The sequence below is a fragment of the Oryctolagus cuniculus genome, chromosome 5 (genome assembly GCF_051225735.1).
Source record: "Oryctolagus cuniculus isolate XC-2025 breed Fujian yellow rabbit chromosome 5, ASM5122573v1, whole genome shotgun sequence".
Taxonomy (NCBI): domain Eukaryota; kingdom Metazoa; phylum Chordata; class Mammalia; order Lagomorpha; family Leporidae; genus Oryctolagus; species Oryctolagus cuniculus.
In genome coordinates, this window is record NC_142871.1 from 38291917 (window position 1) to 38314054 (window position 22138).

At 39.2% G+C, this 22138-nt stretch overlaps 1 long non-coding RNA gene across 2 annotated transcripts in view; it reads left to right on the plus strand.

Moving 5' to 3' along the window:
• Positions 1–22133, plus strand: part of LOC149126474 (uncharacterized) — a 95620-nt gene extending 73487 nt beyond the window's left edge. For both annotated transcript variants that reach the window (XR_016233756.1, XR_016233755.1), the window contains 2 exons: positions 13624–13726; positions 14885–22133. This is a non-coding gene — a long non-coding RNA (uncharacterized LOC149126474). The remainder of the gene's footprint in view (positions 1–13623; positions 13727–14884) is intronic.
• The last annotated feature ends 5 nt before the right edge of the window (positions 22134–22138 follow it).

Here is a 22138-nt window from a genome sequence, read left to right on the forward strand (position 1 = left end):
GCCAAGTAGTCTTGTTAGCATTTGATCACTTAGAACTCATTCAAAATGAATATCGTGTGCTCCTCTACTATGAAAAGGATTTCTGCCTTTCTGGAGGGCCAGGCATGCACTTGTTACAACTTAGAAATGAGCGAAGCAGTTTCCAGGTGCCGGGAGAACTGAAGCTCAGCCAGTATCATCCTTTGTCCTATTCTGCTTTCTCTTTCAGGTACTTTGAGCCTCTGGTAACTTCTACTTCCTTGTTTAACCTAGAGTGTTATTCACTAATTTGCTTTGTGTTGAAGAGCTGCTGAAAGCTATCTAAAACAGATCTTAACGTTCCTCAGTTTTGGGGTGTTGTCTAGGGAAGCATCACCGTGCCATTAAACTCGACCACTTGGTGGCACCAAAAAGTAAGACGAGCACTGTATAGAAATCTGTTCCAGAGATAACCAGTTTCTAATGCATTACAAAGAGAAAGCAAAAGACAGAACAGCTGCTTATTGAGGATAAAAGAGGCTTTGAATTAACTTATTTTATTCCTTTGTAAAATTAGAGATAGCTAGTGATAGAGAAAGCAAGTATTAGACTATAAAGAAGGTCTTTTAGGTCCCTTTAATATTGGCATTCTATGACTTGCATGTGCTATGAATTTCCAGTATGCTCCATGTCAAAGAGAACAAAAATGATGGTAACATTCAGTAATTCTTATGATGTACCTACTATGTTCCAGGGCACTGAACTATATGCATAACATAGATTGGTATATGAATCTTTTTTTAAAAAAAGTAATTCTATAAATCCTCCCAACAATGTGATTGTAATAGCTGTATTTTTGACTTTACACACAAGGACATTGATCTTGCAGAGGCTGAATAACTTGTATAAAGCCACATAGCTAGTAGGTGGTGCACCTGGGATTTGAATCCCACAGTCAGTCTCCAGAGCCTGGGGCTTTATTACAATAGTGTACTCTGCATCTGACAGACTCTTCCAATTTATAGGAAGGATATTACTTCCATGATATTGGTTCTTTGGAAACAGGGAACAGTTAAGGAAAAGCCTCTCATACATCCATATACCACATGGATATGCAATCCACTTAAGGAGTAATATTGGGGTACATGTTTGTCACATTGCTGAATGGCTTAGCTGCACCCAATACTGGAGTAGCTGGGTTTAAGTCCCGGTTCCACTTCCAATTCCAGCTTCCTGCTAATGCACACCCTGGGCTGCAGCAGTGATGGTTCAAGTAGTTGATTCCCTGCCACCCACATGGATGACCTGGATTGAGTTCTAGTCTCCTGGCTTCAGTCTGGCCCAGAGCCAGTTGTGTGCATTTAGAGAGTGAACTAGCAGCAGGAAAATCTCTGTCCCTGTCTCTTTCTCTCTGGCTCCCCACCTTTAAAATAAATTTAAAAAATTTAAAAAGAAATAAAACTTTTTATATTGTTATCATTGGAGGGAATAGTATAGCTAACAGTGTACTTATTTTCAAATTTGCAAGTCAAAACATGTATTTAAATATTCCGAGGCATAAGAGTACTGGCTAGGGACTACAACAGTGCCAGTATAATTCCTTTTTATACTTTTTTAAGCCATAGTCTCCGTGTAGCAATCCCAGGTAATACTCTTTATTTCGTGTAGCTGTTAAACTCTTCCCTTTACTGCTGGGCAAGGAAAAGGACCCTTGGTTTGACCTTTCCTCTCCATAAAAGCATGAGCGAATAACCTCTAAGTTAGCAAGTTGACCCCTTACAGCATGAAGTGTCATTACGTAATGTTCCTTTCCTTCTCATTCTTGTTTCAGATGAGCACTTTGCAAGGTGACAAGTTTCCCTCCTTTTATTTCCTTTGTTGCTATTGTCTTTCTTGCATCTATCCTCTCTGCCTATGCCTAAGTCCATTTTCTCCAGCTTTGTTTTTGTGATCATTATTATTGTTGTTGTTGTTGTTGTTGTTTGTTTCCTCAGTTCTACTTTGTTCCACGCTGTCTGGTGTTTCTGACTGAACACATCCTATGGCTGATTTAGGGTCTTGTGAGCTTGACTCTTGGAAGAACTGAGGCATTAGGCTCAAGAATGAGGTTCAATCAGTAGGCCTTTGTGTTGACAGATGTTCATTTTGTCTACTTTATTTTAGTGATTGTGTTGGCATTGTGTAACTCAGAGGCAGACACTCTGGTCCAGTGTGGGGTACTTGTGAGGGTTGGTCTGGTAATAGGAGTGGTGGAGGTAGTTGGGCTTCCATAACCCCTAATGTGGCCCTCGCCACTGGATGTCTGTACTGTGGTCAGCTGTCATGGCGGAGCTCTTGAGAATGTTGCTGACTACTGTGTGCTGGCTCTTCAGGACTTCTCCCATAAGCTTTGTGCAAGAGTCAGACTCTGGCTCCTCTCTCTCTGCCCTTGTTTGCTCCTGAGAGTTGTCAGTGTTGTGGTCTCCCAAATATTATGTGTCTGCAACATGGCTCAAGGACTTTCTATATCAGAGTCATCAGGTAGGTTTCTTTGGGGGTATTTTCCAGGGCCACTTGGTTGTCAAAGTTGGCTCCCTTTGTGTGGACTCTCAACAGGCCTGAAACTTAGGTTGAACAAAAAAAGTGTGAGTTAAGTCTGGATTTTAGAGGAGTTCAAATGTCAGACTAAGCTTGTTGGTCTTCATTCAGTTTACAGTGGCTTAAAAATAATACCTATTATTCATTCCAGGGATAAAGGTCATATCTGACCTTTGTAGAATGTATGGGAAGACAAAAGAAAATTCTGACATTGTCATCCATAATTTTGGTGTTACCATTTTTAAAAAGTTGAATTATGCGATTTTTGGGAACTTGGCATGGAGGTGAGAAGAGGAAAAGAAAGATGAGAATTAATTAGAAAGCTATGGAAACTGGCAGTGATGGGTAATTAGGGCTCAGTGTGTAATTGCAGCCGTGAATGCAGAGAGGAAGAAAGACACACACAACGAGTGAAGAGATCTGAATGACTGGGAGGGTTGCGTTGAGGGAGAAAAGACCACCGTTCCTTTACTAGAGGCACCTGATGGTCTCACTGCACGTGGTCCTGTTAGCAGAGCAAATGGTAGCGGCGAGTGATTTTGGAGGCAATATGTAGATTATATTGCTAAGTATGTATGTCCTCTGGAGGAGAGAGAGAGGATGATAGAGGGAGATGATAAAATCCCAAAACAAACAAATCCAAAGTAGTCGGTATACTTTCTCTTAAAGAAACGGCCCCTTTCTAGCCAATGAAGTAGATCACTCAATTTAACTAACTTTGGTGATGGTTGGTATTTGCTGGTTATAGGTGCTGTGTTAGTGGGAATTGTTGGAGGCTCTCTTGGAAGCTGCCAACCACAAATCAGTTCCTGTCTTTTTAGTTACTTTACCAATTTCCACTACCGTCAATCAAGCACATGAGGGAAGCCCTCCGTGAGACCTAAAGCAACTCAGGAAGCCCAATGCTGTAGTCACCCAAAGGATAAAGAAAATGTTCCATTTTCCAAATACCAGTTTTACAACCTCTTGTCTCCCTTCTTTCCTCCTGACACTCAAATTCTGCAGGTTTGCCTAATAAGTGCCTGTGCTGGAAACCAGTGTAATGCAGAGGTGAATGGCAGAAGAAAGCAGAAGGCTGGCAGGCTTCTTGGAGGAATAAAAATAAGTTGACATTGAAGTTATGCAGCTCACCAATTTGGCTTCTTGCTGGGCTGTTCTGATTCAGGATCCGTGAGCAGTGAGGTTGTGACTACTGGCCAAATTTCGGGGTTTGGAAATATCAAGATGAATTTGAATTATCCACTTCTTCCCTGTCCTTTATTACCAAAAATAATGGAGACATGTCTACATACAAAAGACATGGAAACCACAATACCTATCGCAATCAGCTTCCAGACTCACAGAGTAGGACAGTGGGTTTTAGATATGAGGCCATACATTTCCTTCATTTCTCTCTGAGTGCCCTCTGCATTAACTCCACCTTCTGTCCAGTTTGAGAGAAGATTATTGAACTGGAAGCCTACTGCTCTTTCTGGTATTTTTATAACTGTGAGAGGCAACCAGAGAGGTGAAGGGGGAACTCAGAGCACAACTGCAGTGGGAGGGGTAGGATCAGCAGGTGGGACCCTCTGTTTGAGGAAGGGATTTTGGTCTTGATCTGGTGTGGGCACTGGAGCTGGGGGAAGGGGGGCAGAAGGTGACTTTCATCCTGGCCTCAGATCAGGAGCTCTGTCTGGATTGGAATCTTTTTCTTAAGATTTATTGGTAATCATTGATGCAAACTAGATTCATCCTGACTACTGAGAAATGAGTGTTTCATTTTGTTTTCAAAAGAGATAAGTAATAGTCACCTTATAGTAATTGTGATTTAATGCTTTTGTTTACATTAGAAGTTAAACATATTAAACCCTGTGGCCTCACTTACCAGTAACCACCCAAGGGTACCAAAATGCAGGGTCCATTCAGTGGAAGTCAGTCAAATGCATAGTTTGATGTCATGAATTAATTTTTTTATTCATGAAATATTTTTTATTTTTTTTATTTTTTTATTTTTGATAGGCAGAGTGGACAGTGAGAGAGAGAGACAGAGAGAGAAAGGTCTTCCTTTGCCGTTGGTTCACCCTCCAATGGCCGCCGCTGCAGCCGGCGCACCGCGCTGATCCGATGGCAGGAGCCAGGATCCAGGTACTTATCCTGGTCTCCCATGGGGTGCAGGGCCCAAGCACCTGGGCCATCCTCCACTGCACTCCCTGGCCATAGCAGAGAGCTGGCCTGGAAGAGGGGCAACCGGGACAGAATCCGGCGCCCCGACCGGGACTAGAACCCGGTGTGCCGGCGCCGCAAGGTGGAGGATTAGCCTATTGAGCCACAGCGCCGGCTATTCATGAAATATTGATTGAGGTCTACTATGTTCAGGGTTCATTACTTGGTGAAAATTGGCAACTAGAGAGAGGCTTCAACCTCAAAAACCTTTCCAGGAGGATTAGTTGTACACACTTGTCTGCAAACAAGCCATGAGGTTGCTGAAATTCACTCTTTTACTAAGCAGTTGAGAATTAACATTTTCCAAAGTCTTTATCATCATACTTCCTGTTTACTCGTCTTCACGTTTCTCCTTGGCTGGGCCTCATTTCTCTCCCTGATTTATTGAGTCGCACCTCGATGACTTTCTGCTCTGCAAAGTTCTGTCGTTGTCATGAGATATGCAGAACATATTGATGCTCCAACAAATCTACAGGCAGGCAGAATTTTCTAAGCAGAAATATTTTAAATGTAATAAAAGATAGGGCCCTTTGTCAGTCTTCTTTGTAATGAATCTTTTAATAAATAGGAGGATCTTTTTATAATGTAAATAATGATCCTTCATTTATTCTGTTAACAAGGTCTAATTTTAAATTGGATGAATCTGCATTATAATATTAGAACAAGATAAAAAATTAACACTCCAAAAATGACTTGGTTGTGATAAGAATCAGATGTAAAACATAATTGTCATCTAGCTCCAAGGTTAAATGCTAAATGTGGAAAGTAGGTGGTATACAATGGGATTATTTTATGTGCTACCTTAAGGGTTGTGAAAGCTGTTTTATTTTTATCTTTCAGAAAATGGAATTCCAAGAATACAGTGATGCAAAAGGAATATGAATTTTGTACTTAAAAGTGATCATGGACTCTAGTATTAGTGTGTAGTTCTAGTGAGTCAGTATCTCTCTAAGATGATTGTCCCAGTCTTCAGTTTTCCTAGTTATTTACGCAGTAATGAATTGCTAATCTGCGCAATGGAGAAGGGTCAGTGACATAAGGTGTGAAGGCACCTGGAGCTCTAAAACAGACAGTGACATTTGTCCTGGGAATTTACAGTTCTCCAACTACTATCATTTTTTGGATAGACCTTTTTTTAAAGTCTTATTTATATATTTGTAAGGCAGAGAGTTACAGAGAGAGAGAGAGAGAGAGAGAGAAAGAGAGAGAGAGAGAGAGTCTTCTAGCTGCTGGTTCACTCCCCAAATGGCTGAATGGCTAGAGCTGAGCCCAACCGAAGCCAGCAGCCAGGATTTTTCCCAGATCTCCCACATGAGTGGCAAGGGCCCAAGGACTTGGGCCATCTTCTACCACTTTCCCAGGCCATAGCAGAGAGCTGGATTGGAAGTGCAGCAGCTGGGACTCAAACTGGCACCCATATGGGATGTCGGCACTTGCAGGCGGCTTTACCTGCAACACCATAGTGCCGACCTCTGGATAGATCTTCTTTGCAATTATTCTATGAAATAAGATTTATCTGCTCTAGAAATTTTCAAAACACTCTTGTCTAAGTCATTTGAAAACATGTGCATTGATTAAGAGTTGAATTGACTGTTTTTCTGTTGCAAATCTTTTCCTCTGTGAAGAAACAGGAATCCCTAATATGTATGTATTAATATTAATATTAATATGTATGTATTAGTCAACACTGGCATTTGTGGAAATATGTATAAGGGGTATATCGTTGTCCAAGATATGAAAAACAATTTTAGTTAGTGGTATAAATAGAGTTAGCAAGTTACAAAAACTAAAGTCTCTAAATTGACTTTATTAACATCTGTTTATTACTGAACAATGTGCTAGAGGTAATTTTTAGGTAATTAATGAAGATTGGGTTAGCCCTTCACTTGGTAACAGTAACTATTGTTTTATTGGGGAAAATGTTAAAAAATCACTGGACATATCGTCCAGAGAAAATGATTTGTGTGCCAAGACTTTTGCTTTCAAATATTTTTTCTGTTCCTATTTGTATATAATCATTGAAATACAGTTGAGGTACAACCATGGCTGTCCTTCATCTTCCATTGAATGTCATACTGTGGGTACTTCTTTTCATATTGTCATATGGAAATTTTTTTCATGACAGCATGGACTATTTCCATTTCATTGTTTGTACTGTTTTATTTGGTTTTATGCTTTTCTGTTACAATAAATAATGTGACCTGGGGGCTGGCATTGTGGTATAGTGAGTTAAGCCACTGGCCATGATGACTGCATCCCATATGAATGCCAGTTCAAGTCCCAGCTGCTCTGCTTCTGATCTAGCTCCCTTGGGAAAACAGGAGAATACAGTCCAAGTGCTTGGACCCCTGCCATCAATGTGGGAGACTCAGATGGAGCTCTGGGTTCCTGACTTCAGCCTAGGCCAGCCCTGAACATTGCAGCCAACTGAAGAGTGAATCATTGTATGGAAGATCTCATTCTCTCCATCTCTCCCTCTCTTGCTGTCACTCTGCCTTTCAAAAAAATAAAATAGATCTTTAAAAATATGATAAACCGAATGCACATAGATTTATTTAGTTAAAACACTGAAATGAAACTAATTTGTAAAAGATATGACCTTTGAGAAAAGTTATTCATTCAGTGAGCAGAAGAGTGTCTTCATATGTGCACTTTTATAAAAACATTGTCCATTGATGAAAGAACAATGGTATGTTCAATGGCATTTTATTGTTTAGGCTGCATTTGCTGACTATTAGGAAGACTTAACCCTTTCCCATCTTTATTGGATATGGCTATTTCATATTCTATGAATTTTAATTTTAATGTTCTGTTTGAGTTTTTCTATTGTATATACCATATTGATTATTAATGTTCTTTTTTATCAAGGATATTGACCTGTTCTCCAAATTTTCTAGGCTATTTTCTTTTATTTATGAAGTCTTAAGATGTATAGAAATGTCAAGTTTCATTTAGTCAAATGTAAGGAGCCTATAAGTTGTGCTTTTTGGTTTTATCTTTCAGAACTCCTACATTTAAATAATAACTGTTCACCTGTATTTTTCTAGTCCTTAATTTTTTTTCCTTTTAACACTTTAACGTAGACTTTGCCTAGTTGTATGTTCAGTGACACTAATTCTGAGGAATCATAGTAAGTGAGAAGCAGAAGAAATTTCTGTGTTCGAAGTGTAAGGAAACACTAGGTTAACACATTAGGCTAATCAGTAAGGAATATTTCAGGACTTCTAAGAGCATTTAGCTTTCTAATGTACATGATTTTTTTTTAGAGGGAAGTGGGGGAAGATCTAATCAGAGTTGTCTATTTAACATGTCTTCTCGTTTTACTGAGCAATCAGTAAGATGAGAAATCCTCAGAGCTCACTTTGGGAATCCCGACTCTGATCTACCTTAGATGTAGGCACAATTACAGGACAAGGTGAGCCTCCAACTTTCTTTCCCCCAACTCATTAATGAATTATTTGAGCATCAGAACAAGCATCATTTATCCAATAATCATGATCATTGTTTTTGTTATTGGTTTGTAAATTGGAACTTTTTTCAAGAAATTTAGTTGTTTTCAAATTGGTAGATAACACCAAATGTTTTCCTTGTGTGTAGACAACTAGGCGTGGTACTGATCTTTTCCTTTGCAATGTTATTTGAGACTGGTGAGAGAGGATTCAAAGAGGGTAGTGTAAAGAAGCAGCTGGCTTGCATCTCCACAAACCTGAAGGCAAGTGCATTTCCAAGCACTCTGTTAATAACACAAACTGTGTTCAATAGTCAGGAGTGGTGGAGCAGCAGACGGGCTTTAATTAAAGCTTCACATCACTCTTCCAGATAGCCTCTCTTCACATGAGCAGCTGCTTCATGGCACCCGTAGAAGAAAAATGTGTTCACTGGAAACTTTCTTGTACAAATGGGGAATTTTATCCAATTATAGTTCCTCAAATCTGGACTTTTCTGAATGATTTTTTAACTCCTGGGGTGGGGACATGTATTGCGTTTTGTTTCTTTTAGAAGTACTTGAGTATTGTAGTTGCCCATATTTTTGATTGAGTGCCTTTATCCAAAAGACTTAAAAATCATTGTGTGCTTAAATTTAAGGAAAATATGCATATTAGTCTGAAAAAGAGATTAGCATTTTAGAATGAATGAGCTAGAAAGGAAAAGGGCATTAAATGATGAGCATAAATAATAGTCTGACAGTTTGCTTGTTGTCAATGACTATGTGTAGTGTACATCTTCTGAAGTAGTCCTCTTAGGTACCTAGCCTGGACATCAGTCATTAAAGTCATGTATCAGGACGTTAATCTTCAGTCGCTTGAGAAGTTGTGAGAGGTATTAAGTTGACACCCTCATTGCTACTCAGTGAATGAAGTTACTTTTTCATTTATGTTTCCATGTGACATAAAATACCTTGTCAGGATACAGATTCTGGGGTGTTTTTACTCTGGAAAATATGCCAAAGTGAGTGATAATGTTGATATGCCCTACACATATCAGCAGCAGGAAAACAATTGGATAAAAGAAGAGGCCAGGGGTCTGAATAGACATTTCTCAAAATAGACAAAAGGCCAATAGTTATATGAAGAAATGCTTAACATAATTAAACATCAGAAAAATGCAAATTAAAACCAGAGTGAGCTATCACTTCCCACTTGTTAGAATGGCTATTACCAAAAAGGTGAAAGTTAAGTGTTGATGAGAATGAAGAGAAAAATCTTGTGTATCAATAGTGGGAATGTAAATTAGTACAGCTATTATGGAAAACAGTAGGGTGACTCCTCAAAAAACTAACATGAAAAGTATCATAAGACACAGAAATTCCACCTCTGAATGTATAACCAAAGGAAAGAAAATCACCATGTTGAAGACATAACCTTACTCTGCAGTCTTTGTAGCATTATTTGCAATAGCCAAGATACAGAATCATCTTAAGTGTCTATCAATGGAAGAATGAATAAAGACAATGACATGTAATATACAATGGAGTTCAACCTTAAAGAAAGATGGACGTAATATTTTCCAAAGTGTGGATGAGCCTGGAGGACATTGTTCTAAGTGAAATAAGCCAGGTCTAGAGCAACAAATATGACATGACATCACTGATGAGTACAATCTAAAAAAGCCAAACTCACACAAGTAGGGGATAGAGAGGTGGTTACCAGAGAGGCTGGGAGAGGGAGAGAATGGGGTGAAGTTGGTCAAGGGTATAAAATTTCAGTTCACCAGGATGGTTACATTTTTGTGATCTATTGTATAGCATAGTGGCTATAGTTAATAATAACGTATGGCATATTTTGAAATTGCCAATACAAGTAAATTTTAAATGCACCACAAAAAGTAACTGTGAATGTTGAATTTATTAACCAGCTTGATTTAATAATCTCATAGTAAATACATATAGCAAAACATTACGTTGTACTTCACAATGTATTTATTATTTTTCAATTTTTTTAAAAAAGAAGGGTAAAGTGTAAAGTGTCAGGTAAGGAAGTTCAGTGAGGTGTACAATGTGAGACATGGGAGAAAGGAATCTAAATAGACTGTCAGGAACAGTTTGGGGAGTTCTTCTATTGTACGTCAAGATGAACAGTGTTAGAGACTCATGGTATTGTGATTAAGGCCACGAAATTTAGCACCAGCTCTGCTACTCACCAGGTGTGTGACATTAGGTAAATTATTAATCCCCGTGTGTCTTTTCACAATAAGAACAGAATTTATAATAAATATTTATACTACATGCATACTATATATACATGTTTGTGTATATATCCTATATTGTGTATGCTTATACCAAATGTGTGTGTGTTACGTACCACATGACAAAGTTTTCTTCAATGATGAGATGCATATCTGACTGTGGTTCCATAAGATTACAATGAACCTAAAAAACTTCTTTTTTTTTTTTTTTTGACAGGCAGAGTGGACAGTGAGAGAGAGAGAGACAGAGAGAAAGGTCTTCCTTTGCTGTTGGTTCACTCTCCAATGGCCGCCGTGGCCGGCGCGCTGCAGCCGGCGCACCGCGCTGATCCGATGGCAGGAGCCAGGAGCCAGGTGCTTTTCCTGGTCTCCCATGGGGTGCAGGGCCCAAGCACCTGGGCCATCCTCCACTGCACTCCCTGGCCACAGCAGAGAGCTGGCCTGGAAGAGGGGCAACCGGGACAGAATCTGGCGCCCTGACCGGGACTAGAACCTGGTGTGCGGGCGCCGCTAGGCGGAGGATTAGCCTAGTGAGCCGCGGTGCTGGCCACTAAAAAACTTCTATCACTTAGTGATGTCGTAGCCATTATAATGTTGAAAGACAGGGAGGGAGAGAGAGAGAGAGGGAAAGAGAGAAATTTTCCATCTCCTGGCTCACTCCCCCAGATGCCTGCAACAGTCAATATTGGGTCAGTCTGAAGCCAGGAGCTAAATCTGGGTTTCCCAAGTGGGTGGCAGGGACACAGATGCTTGAACCATGACCTGCCTGCTAGGGTGCACATTAGCAGTAAGCTGTATTAACTTGAACCAGCACTCAGATATGGGATGCAAGAGTCTCAACAGCATCTTATATGCTGAGGCAGATGCCCACACTGCATCTTGAGTTTTAAAAACGCTTCCTAGGTGATTCTGAGGTCCAAGTCGTTTGTGACCTACTGATTGAAGATATCCTCTGACCAACAGTAAATATTAATTTATTTGTTCTCATTAGTTTGCATCTGTTTAATGTGGATCATAAGCATGGGTATGCCAGAGGTTCTTTGTCTCCTTTATCATAGTGACCTCAGGGGAAGGAGGAAGTCTGACCAAAGGAAATTAAAGAAGGTGGGACACCTGCCTTTGTTTTCTCTGTTAGTAGTTCTTGCCATATCAATAAGCCACTCAGCTGAAGGCATTTTCAGTGACACAATGGAATTAGTTCTGTAATTACTTTTGCCAACAGAAATCTACAATGTCTTGAGGCTATGAGTTTTAATAAAAATTTTTTTCAGACTATATTTGTTCATTTGATGGCTGGAGGAGGCAAAAACATTGATTATTACAGTAGGCTTAAGCATTATCATTTGACCTTGAGCCTCCTGCAACTTTGATGCATACGATTGAAACATATACAAACACATACAACCACACACACACACACAGAGAGAGAGAGAGTAAATGAGAGAGTCTTCACACTAGGGCTTCTCAATCCTGGAGAAACAGTTATAATTTCATGCTCAATCTATTAATCAATTTTAATTTGCTATAACAAAATACTTGAGACTGGGTATTCACAAAGAAAAGAGGTTGGCCAGTGCAGCCACTCACTAGGCTAATCTGCCGCCTGTGGTGCCAGCACACCGGGTTCTAGTCCCGGTCAGGGCGCCAGATTCTGTCCTGGTTGCTCCTCTTCCAGTCCAGCTCTCTGCTGTGGTCCGGGAAGGCAGTGGAGGATGGCCCAAGTGCTTGGGCCCTGCACCCGCATGGGAGACCAGGAGGAAGCACCTGGCTCCTGGCTTCTGATTGGTGCAGTGCGCCGGCCACTTGGGGGGTGAACCAACGGAAGGAAGACCTTTCTCTCTGTCTCTCTCTCTCTCACTGTCTAACTCTGCCTGTCAAAAAAAATAAATAAAGAAAGAAAAGAGGTTTACGGGCCAGTGTTGTGGGGCAGCTGATTAACCTGCCACTTGCAATGTTGGCGTTCCATATCAGAGTGCTAGTTCAAGACCTGACTGCTCCTGGTCCAATCTAGCTTCCTGCTCATGGGCTTAGGAAGTCAGCAGAAGATGGATCAAGTATTTGGGTCCCTGCCACGCTTGTGGGAGAAGTGGATGGAGTTCAAGGCTCCTAGCTTCATCCTGGTCCAGCCCTGGATTTTGCAACCATTTGGGGAGTAAACCAGCAGATGGGAAATATCTCTGTCTCTCTAACATTCTGCCTTTCAAATCAATCAATCAATAATTTGAAAAAGAGGTTGATTTGGCTCAATTTTAGAGGTTAAAAAGTCAAAACACATAACATGGACTCCAGTGAGGCCCCTTGACTGCATCACAACACATAGGATATCATCACACGGTGCAATCACATGAAGACAGAGATAACAGGTTAACAGGTGAGACAATAAGCCAGAGCCAGCGATTCTGGGATTAGACCTGCTCTTTTATGGCAGCCCCCTTGTGAGCACTAACTAGGGTCCCAGAGGAATTACATCAATTCCTGCAGAGCCTGTCAGGCTCTGCAACTTAACTATTCTGTCACCTCCTAACACTGTCCACTGAAGGCTAAGCTCCCAACATGTGGACTCTTGGAGGAAAATCACATCCAAATGTAGCTCTAGGTTAGAACTTAAGAGAGGAGAATCCTGGATTCACCCTTCTCCTTCCTTTCCCCCTAGTTGGTTGTGGACCTATTTTGCACCATGTTCTTTCTCCTCAGGCCTTACAAAGTTAGACTCTTTTTTTAATGGTTTATTTTTATTTATTTGAGAGAGTTACAGAGAGAGGTAGAGACATAGAGAGGTCATCCATCCTCTGGTTCACTCCCCAAATGACTGCAACTGCTGGAGCTGAGCCAATCGTAAGTCAGGAGCCAGGAGCTTTTTCTGGGTCTCCCATGTTGGTGCAGGGGCCCAAGGACTTGGGCCATCTTCTACTGCCTTCCCAAGAAATAGCAGAGAGCTGGATCAGAAGAGGAGCAACTGGGACTAGAACTACCACCCATATGGGATGCCAGTGCTTCAGGCTGTGCCACAATGTTGGCCCCCAAAGTTAGGCTTTTTCCCACAAAAAATATTCCAGTCCTAGGTTCTCTTTGTATGTCCCCATCTGCCCTCCCACCCATGGTTCCTCTTTGAAGTTGGCTGGGCACTGCTTGTGAACATACAGTATTGTGTGTAGTTGAGCAATCACATTCTGATTTCTTTCCTTCTTACTCCTTATCTAGGATTGACAGACACTTACAAGGCCCAAGAAGGAAAAACAGGACCTCACGTTTGCTCATCCCACTAGACATTGTGTGGATGCTGGACCTGAGAGAGAATCTTGTGGTAAATATAAAAGTCCTCATCTGCTATGGGGAATAAGAAAACAGGAAAAGAAGCAGCTCTACTCCTAAGCAAAGTGCACCTGCAGGCTCTTCTCCAACACCGTCCTGCTTTCTCCACTGTTAGGTTAGCTTTTCACCCACCCTGGAAGGGAGATAGAGCTCCTTTTTGTTGTTGTTCTGCCAACAGTATGCATTTGGATTGTTTCATAATGTCTCAGGAAGCTTTAGAAGAAGCTCTGAAGTCCTTGCTCAATTCTTGGTGGGGGGGGCTGGGGGTGGGAGTGATGCAATTATGGCATCTCCCCCCACCCCACCCCAACACACATACCTCAGGTACACTTTTCTGCCTTCCGGGCATGACATGGTGGGCTGCCAGTTCAGCCTGTTGATGGTAGCCAGTTAGAAACTCCAGTCTCTGTGATTTCTTGCTTCTGGGGTGGGAAAGGGGCACAAGACAGTTCACGTGCTCTGGGAACAAATCCCATGCATGGGCCCCAGTTTGTTCCATCCAGAGTATCCAACCTTGAGATGGGGTTGGGCACTGTATATGTGTGTGTGAGAAGAACGGACATAGAAAAATCACACCTCGCATTGCCTAATTGACCCACCAAATCCTCCCCTCCCCAGGTTTTCTTTCCGTAGGATGACATATCTGAGGTCTCCTCTTCGCATCTCTGGGCTGAAAGTCAAAGCTAAGTCACTTTTCAGGAAGGCTCTTTGACAAGTTTTGAGGGAGCAAGGATAATTGGATTTGGGCCTCTTTTCCTCTTGACTTCCTTGATTTTGGCAACTTTTATCTGGTTGACTGTTTCAGATTCTTCCTTTGTCTAACTTGTCAACTGCTCTAACAAACACATTCTCATCAGGATAGAGTGGGAGATGAACCAGAACTGATTTTCTTGGCTACTTGAGACATAAGAGGCCAAGATGGTTTCTGATTATAGCTCTGTATACAGGCTAGAGAAGCTCAGAGCTTGTTGGTCAGTTATTGAAAACAGGATGGAGGTGATGATAAATTGATTTGTTAACATGGGACTTTGAAGTAACTGTGTTTTATAGACTTCATGTATCTGTATTATCTACCCAGAAGCAAAGAGAAGGAGAATTGGAGAATTGTCTGTATTTCTACCCAAATAATGCTATTTTATTTGCATTCCAGAAATATGCTTTTGGGGATAGCTATTCATTACGTGATAGATGTTCTTATGTTAATTCACAAAAAATGAAGAAACAGCAGAGGAAGAGAACATGGCAAATGGACAAGGATTCTGTGATGTCACTGCGTTCTGGCCAGCCTGTGATTCTGCATTTGGACAACAGCCAGTGTTGGATTATGAGTCATGATATAAGAAACACATGGGCATACTGTACCACTGAGAATCCTTACACTGGACATTATTTTATGATTTTAATGAGGGTAAAGATACAAAAATTATTTTATTAGATTATTTCTATTTGTAGTGTTGTGACCTGTTCCTGCCATTCTGACAAACCTACTGAATGTGAGTTGAGGGAATGGATGCTGAATTTATTGACTAATACAAATACCAATGAAATACATAATATTACTCTCTATGAACCAGGGTGAGCATTGAATACATTTTTGAAGTATGCCTGAGCATGATAAGCATTCCCTAAAATCAAATCTGTGCAAACTTATGTGCATATTACATTTATCAGCTAGAAGTTAGAAAGAATAAATTAAATTTCTAGTATTTTTATTTTGTTCTGGTTTGATGTTGTACTCTTTGGGGATAGAATTATCCATTAATATAAAAAAGCTGATAATGGTATTTCAACTTCTTGTACCTCCTGGGGAAAAATCAATTGTGGAAATGAAATAAAGTAACTACTAAAGCTTAAAATAATAAATAACAATAATTTTGGCTTCAAAAGAAATATTAAACTTAATATTTTATTTTAATAAATCTTTATATCTATATGGGTACTTCAAATATGTAAGACATGGAATTAAGTTTATTTTAGTGCAAAAAATTGAAATCCATGCATAGTTTTTTTTCATACGTATTCTCCGGGAACTTTTTGAAGACTCCATATATGATATTAATTGGGTAGGTATTATATCTTTATTTTTAAGAAGATAATTGAGTCTATATTAGATTAAGTGAATACCAAAGTATTTCCTCAGTCTTTACAGGAAAATTAAAGATGATGTTTGGTACTTTTGGCTCAATGTCTTTATGTTCTGTTTCTGTTGTTACTGTTAATATTTCACTATCAAGCTATTTATATTTGGGCATGGAATGATCTAGAGAAATATTTCCCCTAAAACTTTGGTTTCTCAGATAACATAAAACTATTTGAGTTACATTTCATTGTTTGAGTTTCAAACCACCAGGAAATTCTACTCACATTTTTCTAACTAGGTAGGAAAGTGGCTTGTGTTCACTGATGTCCAAGTGTCAAGATAGTTTCAATTTCATGCTGGATAGAAACATGAAAGGGTTTAATGACTATGCATGAATCTGCTTCACGTGTTAAGCCCTAGAATTTTCAGATAAAATTTCTATAATTAAGTGGTAGTTTTATCTTAAGAAATGTCAGAATGTTCTAATCATCTGGAATTATATCACTATTTATCTTGTGCTACCAAAAGAATTCTTTGCAGATAAAATTACTTTTTCCATGTATACCAGAAGTTATTGACAGTGTTTCTAGCTTTAAAGAAGAGGGGAAAGAGATGATTTTTAATGTTCTGTACTATTTTAAAAATGTGCATGTATTAGTGTCTTAGTCTGTTTTCTGTTGTTATAACAGAATCCTTGAGACTGGGTAATTTACAAAGAACAGTGTATTTTTTTTAACTCGCAGTTCTGCAAATTCAAGAGCATGATGCCTGCATGTGGTAGCATCTGGTGAAGGCCTTCTTATACTTCATAACTTGGCAGAGGGCATCCTGGTAAACAGAACATGCTAGCCACAGAGAGCTCACGTTTGAGACAAAGCTGCTCTTGTAATAAGCCTCTAATCCATGAATTGGTTAATCTATGCATAAGGACTGAACTCTGATAACGAAGTTACCAAAGATGCCACATGCAAACACCACTCACACGTGACTTTGGGGATTAAGTTTCTAACACTTGAGTTCTAGGGGACACATTCAGCAATTACTTAAAAAATCAGTTAAAAATGTCCAGTACTCACATAAAGGAGTGAAATATGAGAACTCTAAATTCATCTTTAGAAGGTACAAAGGTGTGATGAAAGATGCTCAGGGCTGCCTGTATCCACCAGGTCAGACTACTCTTAGAATTATGGTTCAGCTGGGGTGTGCTGCCACCTTCAGCTGTCCAATTGTCTGAGTAAATGTGAGAAAGTAAAGATGAAGGGGTGCTCATGCTGAATGTAGTGAGGAAAATCAGCACTTTCAATTCAAAGCAATGTATCAGGTATTCTAAAAGTTTAAACCATGACTCACAAAAATATCCTTAATGATTTATTCTCTCAATATTACATGACTTTGTTATATGAAATATGCTATAATTTACCGTTTTCAAGTGCGAACCACTATCTCCATTTAGATGATTATGTTATGTTTGCTCTTTGTGTCCTAGTTTTCAAAATGTATATTTGAGTCACTGTTCAAATCTCAATAGATATATAGTTTTTTACAGATGGGTGCAAGAGTTTCCCTTCCTTTTAGGTCCAAAACAACTTTTCAAACAGAATTTGTGTGAGTGTGTGTGTGTGTGTGTTTGTGTGTGTTGTCGGGGTGGTAAGAAGGGGAGGAGATTTTGAATTTGATTTGAAACTGATGTGCTAACAACTGAGAGAGGGAATCCTGGCTAGTGAATATGCCTCTCATTTCATCACATATACATGTTACTAAAGGCAAAAGTCATATTTCAAAGCACTGCCAAGGCTGTGCTGTTGTGTTTAATGAGGGATGAAAATGAGCACCACTCCCAGGGACTAGAGTTTCCCTTGGATTCCTCAATGTGGGAGGAGAAGCAATGGTCACCCTGGCATGAGAAAATGCAATGGTATGACTTTGGAAGAATCTTTGGGCACTTAGGGATAACCAGTACATCATGTGCAAAACCGATACACATGCTGTTAATGTTAGTTGACTTTACTCTGTACTAAGCCTTGTGTTAAGTGCTTGTATTATTCATGATTCTCCAGAGAAACAAACAGAATACAGACACACAGGGTTTTCTGAAAGTTCATGGAAATGTGTAATATGAAAAAACTATATGTGGGTTTCAAAATTCATTTGCACCAATTTAAACTTGCACTAACTAATTATAACATGTCTCAATAAGATCTACTTGGGGGTGTTAAGAAAACTAATATATCAGCTCGATATATATTATTATTGATATATTATTATTATATATTATTATTATTGCTCCTTCAGAGCAACATGAAGTCTGCGAAAGTTAAAGTAAGAACAATCTCGTGAATGAATTGTGAAGCTTTGGGTAGAAGAATAGTGAAATCATGGTTGCTTTGTGAAAAGTTCATGGAGATAATGCTCCAAATAAATCAACATTTCACAAGTGGGTAATTTTTTTTTTTGAGGAGGAACAAGATGATATTGCAGAGAAAGCACATAGTGACAGATCATCCCACATCAATTTGTGAGGAAAAAATAATCTTGTTCATGCCCTAATTGAGGAAGACTGATGAGTAACAGCAGAAGCAAAGCTAATACCTTAGATGTCTTAACTGGTTCAGCTCACATAGCTCTGACAGAAAAATTAGAATCTGCTTTCTGCTTGGTGGCTGCCAAAGCTGTTACGCCCAGATGAGCTACAGAAAAGAGCTTGGCTTTCAATGGAAGTTTTAAACAAATAGATCAAAGTCCTGGAGCATTTCTTCAAAGAATTGTAGCAGGATGTGAAACATAGCTTTCTCAATATGATGCTGAAGACAAAGAACAATCAAAGCAGTGGCTACTGAGAGACAGAAATGGTCCAATCAAAGTTGGCTTTCTGGTGAGCCAAAGAACAATTACATGTATTTCAGTGGGCATATTGGTCAGCCAGGGCTGCCATAGCAAGATGCCACTGACTGAATTGCTTAAACAGCAGGTGTTAATTTGTTTTCACACTCTGGAGGCTAAAAGTCCAAAATCAAGATACTGTTAGGGTTGGTATCTTCTAAGGCCTCCTTCTTTAGATTGCAAACAGTCACCTTCTCACTGTGTCTCACATGGATTTTCTCTGTGTGCATGTACTAATAATTTCAAATCATAGTGCCTCTTTGTCTTATTTTAAGGACATCAGTCTTACCAGATTAGGGTTCTACCCTTAATGCCCCATTTAATTTTCCTTACACCTTTTAAGGTGATGTCTCCAAATAGAGTCACTTCGGGTGTTAAGATGGAGAATCTTGAGAGCCTGCCAAGTTGAACTGAACTGAAAACTGGTCATTTAAGAACACTGTGCTATGTTGGAGGAATTTTTTTAGTCTTGACACTTTTTGGAGAAAAAAAGTTAAAAAAAAGATCAAGACAGCAGTAATAACCACATGAATTGCAAAAAAAAAAAAAGTTTGACTTTAGTATTTTTGGTAGTGAACATAGCAAGTAGAGTTGTTTTTTTACTTCTACTTGGAGCAGGAAAGCAGAAGAGGGAAATCACAGAGAACGAACAGAGAGCATTTTACATGGAAGCCTGTAGCCTTCCTGGTAGACAGTGGAGTAGTAAGATGGGCATTAGCAGCTCAAGGATCCTCTAAATATAGGTCAGGGAAGTGGGAGACAGGAGCTAGGATTCAGCAGTTGGGAAAGGAGGCAGGTGCAGGACAATTTTGCCTGAGCTATATAAGAAGGAATTGGAGGTGCTACATTCCAGGGAGCCAGCTGGAGTAGCCGAGTCACATATTGCTGTTCTCTTGTTTTGGACTATGACTTGCTATGGCTCTTGGCTGGTAGCCTGAGAAACACCTGTTGCAGTTATTGGGGCCCATGATCTTGCTCAGGCAGCTGAAAGCTTAGGGACTAAATAGTTATCATCGATAAAAATGAGTTGGCCAATGGAAGATTCATTTACTTGGCATCTTTTAATGAAACTCATTCCTCTACAAAAGATTTGACTATTCAGGTATAGATGCAAAATCATACTTCTAGGAAATAAGCAATAAAAATGTAATGAAGATATATTAAGGAGGTAAACATGCTTTGCACTATAAAAAAGGTGATTGTTTTCACTTACCTACTAGCAACACTCTCATTTTTCCATTTCATGCTTGGTATTTACAGGCAACTTCAAACTACAATATTTCCCCCTTTTATCAACATATTAACTCACAACAGAAATTTGGCTCTACTTTGATCATAGTTGGATGTTTCCAGAACATTGATGTTTTTTTCAAAGGAATAGTTTCAGTTCTTAGAATTAAAAAAAAAAACACATAATTTTGTAGTAAAAGCATAGAAAGAAGTACTGTCTTAAAATTTCATTGTAAATATTTCCTGAAATATTTGTGTTATCTAGAATTTTCAAAGAGGCTAATTTCATAAAGATTGGTAAATATAAAGGTATTTAGTGTATTTTATATCCATAAATTTCTCTTCTTAAAAAAAGATGTATCAATTTCTTTGAATTGTAGAATTATATATAGAGAGGGAGAAACACACACACACACACACAGAGAGAGAGAGAGAGAGAGAGAGAGAGATCTTCCGTCTTCCATCTGCTCTTTTACTCCCCAAAAGGCTGCAATGACTCGGATTGGGCCAGGGTGGAGTGAAGGGTCAGAAGTTTCATCTGGGTTCCTATGTGGATGACAGGGGCCAAAGTCTTTGGGCCATTTTGTGCTGCTTTCCTAGGCACATTAACAAGGAACTGAATAGGAAATGGAGCAGCCAGGACTTGAACCTTGTTCATATGCGACGCCAAGTTTGCAGGGTCAGCTTAACCCGTTGTACCACATTATCAACCCCAATATCCACAAAATATCCACAAATTCCTCAGTGTTCTTACTTAGTTCTGTCTTTATAACTTTTCTGTCACATTCATAAAAATCAGAATATATGATTTTCTTATTTTGGAGTGTATTTCCCAACTGTCCAATGACAGTTTTTTTTTTTTTTTGGGAAGGAATTGTATCACATTGTGGTTGAAATTCAGTAGTAAATGTTCCTTAAACACCTACTGTACATTAGATTCTGTGCTTCTATATTTGGGATACAATGACACAGCAATTATCATAGTTCCCATCTGCCATTCACTGCCAAGCAGAGAGACAAACACACAGAAAGAAAATTTTGATAGAATACAGATCTCAAGGTGGGGGTATGGGCCATCAGTTCTCATATATTTGGGCCTTAGGGTCTCTGTACACTCTTAAAAAGGATCAAGGACCCCACAGAACATTTGTTTATATCTATCAATCTATCAGTTACAAATTAAAATTGAGAAATTCAAATTTAAAATATTGATTGATCAGTTAATTAAATACAGTAAATCAGTTGTATGCTAACATAAAAATTTATTTTATGGAAAATAACTGCATTTTCAAACCAAAAAATCATGGTAAGGATAATATTATTTTTTTGTTTATGGAAATCTCTTTAGTCTTTGTGTTAGAAGAGTGTTGGATTTCCCATATCTGTATCTGCATTAAATCCATTGCAGTAATTTTTTTGGTTGGTTGTTTGTTTGTTTGAAGTAGACAAAGAAATTCTGTTTTCATGCAGATACAAGATTGAAAAATGGAGTATTTTAATAGCTTTTTCAGATAATTGTATATGTTCTTCTTTGATAATATGAAAAAATAACAATTTATTTTGTTTTCTTTAGTTGCCATTTTTTGTGGGAAGAACACTTAAGATGTATTCTCTCGGCCTCAGAATCAGCCCTTAAGTCATTCATATCTGGCTTAAGAGCCCATGAGAGTATTTCAGGCATGGAAAGACAAGACACTCTGGCAAAACAAAAACAAAAACAAAACAAAACAAAACAAAAACCAAACCTAAATGAAAGATCTTTGTGAGTGAGATTCCAGTGGAAAGAACGGGCCATCAAAGAAGGAGGTACCTTTCTCCTCCCTTTCTCTGAAGGGAGGAGAGAACTTCCACTTTGACTATGACCTTGTCTAAATAAGATCAGAGTCGGCGAACTCAAACTGCTTCCATAGCCTTGGCAACTTATGACAAGAGCCTAGGGAGATTACTGACATCATAAACAAGAGTGTCAATTTGTAAAGTCAACAACAGGAGTCACTGTGCACTTACTCCTCATGTAGGATCTCTGTCCTAAATTGCTGTACATTGTGATTTAATGCTATAACTAGTACTCAAACAGTACTTTATACTTTGTGTTTCTGTGTGGGTGCAAACTGATGAAATCTTTACTTAATATATGCTAAACTGATCTTCTGTATATACAGATAATTGAAAATGAATCGATGTGAATGGAACGGGTGAGGGAGCAGGAGCGGG